The sequence below is a fragment of the Passer domesticus genome, chromosome 5 (assembly GCF_036417665.1).
Source record: "Passer domesticus isolate bPasDom1 chromosome 5, bPasDom1.hap1, whole genome shotgun sequence".
NCBI classification, from domain to species: Eukaryota; Metazoa; Chordata; class Aves; order Passeriformes; family Passeridae; genus Passer; species Passer domesticus.
In genome coordinates, this window is record NC_087478.1 from 54,781,271 (window position 1) to 54,789,631 (window position 8,361).

Consider the following 8,361-nt stretch of genomic DNA (forward strand, 5'->3'; position numbering starts at 1 on the left):
TAGAAAAGTGTAATGCATAATGTAAAGCATGAATGTGTCTATGCAGTTAAATCATTGATGCTAAGTTTGCAACAAAATAAAACCTCAGTTTATAAACACCTATGATGCAATGACAGACCTAAAACTGTATTTTGGTGCTTATATTGTTAGTTTTTCTGTATATATATATATATGCTCATGGTTGCATTTCACAACTTATGGTTACTGAGGTTGAGGCATGTTTAGTAACATAATGGAGATTACAATAGGGAACAAACGAACTAAAGTTTCTCCTTTCTATTTGCTAACCAGACATGAGGAGGGGCTATTTCTTGAGGAGGTCCTTGACAGCTGTGTGCTGTGAAGTCCTTGAATGTCCCCCTTCTCCTTGCCTTTCCATGCAGGCCTTGCCCTTTTCCTTTGCACTTAGCCTCTGTAGGCAGCAGACTCCTTGCCCTGTTGCTTCAACACCAGGAAGCCCTCCAGCCCTCCGCCAGCACATGTTACAGCCCTGACCCCATTAATCTGGCCAAAAGGCTTTCAAAGTGGCAACATTGATAATCATGGGACTTTCTCCTGTTTCAGGGGCAAGCAATCTATTTTCTTCACAGAAAATATCTGTTAGCAATGGGTAAGTTGTGAAAGTCAAAATACACCAAGGTCTGTCTGATCCATGGAAAATTAAAAATCCAGAAAAATGCTTTGCCTAGATGCCTTCTCAAAGAGGCTTTAAGAGGTTTATTTGGTTTACAGCTAAGAGTATTTTCATGTAGGTAACCACTGATGGGTCGAAAATATTAGTTACAATTCTATAATTCTTTTAAGGATTATGTAAAGGCAAATCACTCCTCCTGGATCAGTTGGTGGGGTAGGGGTATAATTAGTTAGAAAGAGTCTTTAAACAAATCTTTAGTCTGAAGTTACCAGTCACTTTATAAAATATGATTTCATATAATCTAAATTCAAATCCAATGTCCCACAGAAAGAGCATGTGCAAATTTTTCCTCATAGTTTTATGGAAAGGCCCAACTGTTAATCACTCATCGATGAACCTTAGAAGTATAACAGATCTGATGTCAGATGTTGGCCTATTGTATAAACCCTTCCCACCACACATCCCAGACAGCTCACAAACATTTTATTAATCCTGAATTTTAGAGACCTCAATTCCCTCTCACAGCCCAAGACCTCAAAAAAGCCTTTCAAAATGCAACTAAAACTTATAAAACATTCTTTCAACTCCCAGTCCTATGAATTGGCTGTGATGTCTCCTGCTGAGGGGATGAATCCATTCCCTTGCTTGCTATCTATTGTATTGATGGCTTTAGTGAATTCAGAGCTTCAGTCTCAGTCTCTGCTTAAATCCACAATATAATTCCTTTTCCCTTCCTGAGAAATCAAACCAAACCAAAGCTGTCTTCAAAATTTACCTGATCTCTTGACTGAATCCACAACAGGCTGCTCCCTAATGAACCTTGGGATTTTGTGCAGTATTCTCATCCTGGTCACCATGTACTACTAATTAAGTATTAGATTATAAAATCCTTTTACTTTCCCTGAATAGAATGGACATGAAATTGTCCCCCAGAAAACCAGATTTCTGTGGGTCTCCCTGTGCTCTGGCCACCAGTAGTGCACAGTCTAGGTTAAAGAAACTGCCTTGCAGTTCCAACAGGGACCAGTTCTACGAGAAAATGTTCCTAATACAGATATTTTTCTGTTTTTCTTAAACCTTGGTCTGTATAAATTCTCTATTACAGCCACTGATATTCTGCCTATCAGAAGCCTGACTCCCTAACAGAAAATCATTCTCATGTGAGCCCTTGCTTTCAACATCCTTTGTTTCCTCCTCCCAATAAAAGCTCTGAGCTGACAGGAGACTGCAGCTTATCCTCTATCATCATGGTCTCCTTTGTGACATGGATGTGGAGCCACAGGAGCAGCCAAAACAACACAGCTGAGAAGGCACAGAAACAATTTAACAAGAATGAACAATTGAGGGTGGGGCAAAGAAGGAGATGGGGAGATAAGTGACCAAGAGAAAGTATGGTGGAACAGCCATCTGCAATTGTTCTGCAGCTTTTTGTGGGATCTGGGATATGTTCTGTCACTGCTTCAGAAAGGAAATGGTTAAAACTTATTGTACGCAAAATGTCTGCTTTTATTGAGATTGAGAGTCCTAATTCTGTTCAATTTTTTTTTTTCAAAAAGCATTCCTGATGTCAAGTAAGTTTGATTAATTTGTAGTTTCCTGGAATGACAAAGTAAGCTACATCTTCAAAGGAATGCTGCAAAGAAGCAACCAGTGCAACCAAGCCTGTCAAATGTGCATTTCACAATTAGAAAAGAGTACAATATAGGGAAAGACTGTATAAAATGACCTTTAAATTTTGAAACAGCTCTTAAAAATACCCAAAAACAGGCTATAGAGCAAAACATTGCATTAAATAATGCAATTTTCAGAAGTTCTTTGAGGTATGTATCTCAAGCATATTTGAATCTGCAAGTACAATCTACATACTAATTAAATAATCCTTGCTGCAGCTCATAAGATCCAGTTAAAATCTCTGAACACTGTTTGACTCATAGTCCATTTTCTGCATTTCAATATTTTGATTTTTCTATGTAACAGCAGATTCAAAGGACCACAGAATGTTGTCTCTGTATTCATTATTATTAGTGCAACATCAAAATATAGCTTCTATTATTCTTATTCTTTTTTGCCTTCCTTTACCAAGAAGGAGCAAAAAGCAGACTAAGACCTGACTGCTCTTCCAGTTCGTGCAAACCACAAGAAATTACACAAATAGATCTTTTTTGCTTGAGGCTTTGCACTTAAAACTGGGTTTTGTCATGATCTAATGGGCAATATGCCACTAGGCATTTACAGGAGGAAAAGCCTGCTGCTCAAGCATTTAGCTGACATGAATTGTCATAGAGCAAAAAGTGTATGGTGTTACAGTATTTACAATTAAAATGTGACAAGTAGTCCAGTAAATATTGGTTTGCTTTTCCCCACAGTTTTTTCCTTTGTGATGCCAACAGCAGCAGCAATCTGGAAAGCAGGTTTAGCACAGGTTAATGCAGTCTTATTCCCAACAGAGAATTTATATTCTCAGTAGCTGGAAGGCACATACACAGATAATATGGGTGCTGGTTTCTCAAGTCAAAAGCCAGACCTATAAAACCAAATTGCCCTAGCTTATTAGTCTTTTTCCAGCTTCATTTACATGTAACAGCATGGAATGTAATGCTGGTATAAATTAAGTGAAATCAATGCCAGATGTAAGAGAACTAGGAATGGACTTAGTTTGTTGGGCAAGAAGGAACACTCCCTTTCAGGTCAAATTTTCAAAATCTGGCAGGCTGAATTTCTTGCTAAATTCCCACAGTCCCATTTGACATGTGCCTGGTTTTTGTAAATGCCTTATTTTGTAAATAGTCTAATTAATAGATGGTTTAAGCAAGAGTTACAAAAGTGGGATCATGCAGCACCTAGACGACTGTCTTCTGGCTTACTTCGTGTTGATTTCTTAAAGGTATTCAAAGAAATCTCTGTTTCTACCCATCTCAAAGTATTGGCAAAGATTCAGTGAGAGCTGAATTTTTCATGATTTCTATCTATTTGATATTTTGCTTAATAGAACATCTTCAATTATGTGTAGCAGACCTTCATTTACAGCCTGAGCTGTATTTGTTATGAGTACTCAGTGCAATTCAAGTCAGTTTGAGTAACTCTCTACTGTGGCTTTTTTAAAGAAAAAATAGGAGAGTGAAAACCACAAATTTAATAAAAAAAACCCAACATTTCCTGCAGGGCCCTAGAGCTGGATAGCAAATCCTGGGCTGATCACAACCATATCATTAAGCCAGCCAATGACCCCAGCACTCTGCAGCACCAGGGGGAAGAAGCCAAAGACTCCTGAGCTGCACTTCTGAATTTTCCTTACTCCAGGTCCCCAAATTTTCCAGCACACATGTTCCACAGGAAGCATGGGGGGGGGGTTCATTCTCACCCAAGCCTGCCACTAAACCATGTCCACAAGCACATCTACATGGTTTTTAAAAAGACTCCAAGACATTAAGATTACTATTCACTATATTTCATAAGTACAGAAAGAGAAGGTTTAAGAACTTGAGTGGAAACATTGAATAAATTAGAGCAAAACTGGGATTAGAAACTAAGACTTCTGTTTTCCATTGCCACGCTTAAACTTCAGAACAATACTCGCTCTCCTGGAGTACCTCTGTTTTGTGTTGGCCTTCTTTTTAGAGATTAACCTTCCATCCCTAATTCCCATGATCAGTCCCATGGAAATGAATGAGAAAAGGCTCAGGACTGAGCATTTAAATTGCAGTCTTAATGTTTTGTAGCCCTTTTTTTTGTTAATCCAGCACCTGTGCTCTCTTATCACCCAGTACTTAAATTGTGATTGTAAAAGTAATTAGAAATAATCACAGGTACCTATATTCCAATGGCTCCAAATTACATTTGGCAAACTCAAGTTGTAAGAAAAACATGCATAATTTGTCAGCCTAATTAATGAGTCTGGGTAAGATAAGTCATATTACACCTGAACATATGACATACTCTTGAAAGCCTGTAACCTCTCTCCTTATTATGGGCCCACCCACAGGAGATGACTGCAGCCTTTAGCAGAAGACATGTTACATCTGAACTATTTTTAGGGGCTTTCAGCTGATGATGTATCCAGAATAATCATGATACTACCACATGTCAGCAGATACTGTAAGACAGTCCTTGTGACTGATTGTCTGAAGAAATATATTCTTAGCTACAAGTATTAGGATCAGGGTGGAGCTGGAGGTGGTCTGGAACCAAGAATCTCTTAACTTTGCAACTGTCAGCTTCTGGATTTGGCAGCTGAAAGACGAACTGCCTAAATTCCAAACACAGCAACTGCAAGTTAAAAAGCCTTTTCTTCCACTTGTGCATCACTTCAGAATTTGCAGGGCAGAGTGGTCTTGAAGCCTGGCATGCAGAAATAAGTGAAGTAAAATGTGGTTTGTTAGCCTCTTAGAGATGTCTGGGCACAGTGAGGACACAGTGAAGTAACACTGCTCTCACAGAACCAGTTGTGGTGCCTTACACACAGGGAAGGTTCAGTGAGGTTCTTTTAGCGGCCACTCCTGGGTGACTGTTGTTCCCTCCATGCCTTATGCAATCCTTAGGCAGGTGATGCTGTAGGCATTGCTCGCATCTCTTCCTGCTCCCTACTGAACAGACTTATTGTGATGATGTCATGGTTTGACCCCAGCCAGACCCAAGCCCCTGGCAGCTGCTCACTCGCTCCCCTACCAGTGGGATTGTGGAGAGAATCAGAAGGGTAAAAGCTGGAAAATCCATGGGTTGAAATAAAGACATCTTAATAGGAGAAGCAAAGGCTGCACACACAAGCAAAGCAAAACAAGGAGTTAATTCCCTGCTTCCCATGGGCAGGCAGATGTTCAGCACACCCAGGAGAGCAGAGACCATGGAATAGTGACTTGGGAAGACAAATACCATCACCCCAAATGTCCCCGCCCTTCCTCCCTCTTCCTCCCCCTTTACATACTGAGCGTGATGTCACAGGGTCTGGAGCATCCCTTGGGTCAGTCAGGGTCACCTGTCCTGGCTGTGTCTCCTCCCAAACTCCCAGGCACACCCAGCCCCTCCCCAGCGTGACCTTTGCATGGCAGGAAAGGCCTTGGCCCTGTGCAATTCCTGCTCAGCAATAACAACAACACCTCTGTGTAATCAGCCCTGTGTGCAGCACCGATCCAAACCACAGCCCCATTCCAGCCCCTGGGAAGGAAACTAAAAATTAAAATTAAAAGTTTGCCTGTTTTCTGAATAAAAATTGCTCTTAAAAATAGCCACCCCTCAGGAGTATGAAATGGAGACAGAAAAGTGCAGGTAGCTAAACCCCTCTGAGGAAAATATTTGCAGCTATGCAATATTAAGCTATGCAAGGTATCCCACACCATCTTGTCTAGTGGAATTACCATTGCACATTTTGTGCTGCAGGTCTACAAAACCAGCAGTTTTGAACTTTCAGGAAAGCAGAGCAGAGCTGACGTATTCACTGCTCCTCTACCCCTCATGTGATTTTTTCTTTGAGGCACTGAAAATATTGATGCATTCCCAGTGTTTTTCCCTTGAAGAAATCAACTTGCTGTGTATCTTCATTACTCATCTCTTTGTGTTCCTGCCCTCATTTCTTGCACAATGTGCATAATGCAAAGGGAACACATGACTTTTTAATTCTGTTGAAGTTGGTGATACAGCAAGCTCATCTTGTCTGGATAGCTCTACGTGGCCTGTTGGGAAGAGTAGTGTTAAGGGTAAAAATGATATGTGATCTCTACATGTAGTCATGATCCAAGTCTGCTGAATGGGAAATGATCCAGGATATAATTTTAGGAACGCTGTAAATTTGTGAAAGATATTCTCTGGTAAGGACCTGTCTCAGAGCTGGCACAGCGAGTGATTTGCATTGTTCCTGAATGTAACCACTGAGTGTCTCCTACAGGCTGGGGCGCTCAGTAGCTGGTTCTGTCAAGTACCAGCTAAGAAAATTTCAGAGACAAATCCAAACCCTTTCATCCCAATCACATTGATCAGGATCACATCAAAGAAATTAGGATTGGCATCAATCTTGCCTCCTAGAAAGACCACATATCTTTTGATTAGGTAACGGGAGGCAAGAGATTTATCTTCAAACAGCCTCCTGAGGTGGATTACAATCCTTGCACCATTTTAACAATTGGAAATTAAAGAAAAGGAAGACTGAATTATTTAAGGTTACACAAATATCAGAAAGAGAGCAGAAAAGAAATCATATTCCTTAACATCCTGGCTATAAGGCTAGAGCATTTATTCCTGGTTACAGGTACAAGAAACAGAAAAAAGATGGTGAGTACTGACTAACAGCTTGATCTTCAGCCTCATAGGCAGCAGGAGAATTAAATGCTGTGTTAAGATCATGTGCTCAAACCTCCCATGGTTGTAGCTCACATTTGCTGTGAGTCAGTGAGAAACATTCCTGAAAGTTCATGTGTCCTCAATGAACAAATGGCAGTGGCCAGCAGGCAGCAGTGTTTTGCAAACACCAAGCTGGTGCATTAATACAACATCACATGCTGTTATTAGGGTAACACTACATCAGTGTAGTGTAATACCTACAGGAGCCTTCATGAAATGTCATGTCTAAAGACTAATTGCAGTTAGCTTTTATCTTCCTGTGCAGTTTATATTTCTGTGAACATGCCCCTCCAGCCCTGATGCTAGTTTCTATTACTGTGTTTTAATACAAAGATAAGGTAAAATATTGCCACATTTAGCTTTGTTCATCAGATGCATTTCAAAAGCTGAGACTCCATTTTTGTATGAGCATCAGTGTGCACACACCTCAAGACAGGGACATTCTTTACAGGATCTTCCACTTTAGGTACATCTGGCAGCAGCAGCAGCAAGGAGACACCTCCTGACTTCAGGAGTATGAAGGTGTAGGAGAGCTCTGTGTAGTGACAGAAATACAGACATAGCAAAGCTGCAGAGGAACAGACAGACTTTTTCGCCAGGGTTAAATTCTGCTTTTACAAGTCTGACAACATTTTCCCAAGGCTGGTGTCTCATTCTTCTTCTCAGATCTAGTCCTTAGTTTCCTCTTAGCCAAGTTTTATACAGAGATGGGTCTACGGAAGTTGTCCCAGTTTACATCACTGTGAGAGAATTGGAAGTTTTTTCACCTCCATCATTTTGCAAGCTACATATTCTGATTCACTCCACAAGTCCTGTCTAGCTTGAGGGTAAGTGAAACATTCCAGGATGGTTAATCTGCTACAGCATATTTGATTTTTATTTAGTTTTAACACTAGATCATCCTCAGGTCATTTGCATAAACTCTTGGGTACCTGAATGAGAGTCTGCCAGTCTTACCCCATTTGTGAATGATGAATCTACTGACTGCAGCCTGTTTTAACAGGGAATTCCTAAACAATTTCCATGCATTTTGTGGTTCAGTTGTCTTGAAACACCCAGCAGATCTGGTGGTGACTCAGGTATGTCAGATCTGAGTAAGCACCAGGCCAGTGATCTGCACACAGGCATTAAACCCTGATATTTAATATCCACATGCATGCATCAGCTCTGCAATTTGTGCACTACAGGTCCCACATCCTCACTTACTGTGCCTGCAACACAGAGACAGTCATCCCAAGTGCAGTTAGTCCAGGGGACTTGGTTTCTCAGCCACATTCCAATTGCTCTTTCATGAAAAACATTATATTGCTGGGTTTTGAGGGTGGGGTTTTTTGTGTTGTTGTTGCTGCTGCTGTTGTTATTTTTTTTTCTAGCACATCCCTGTAAAGCATTTCCAG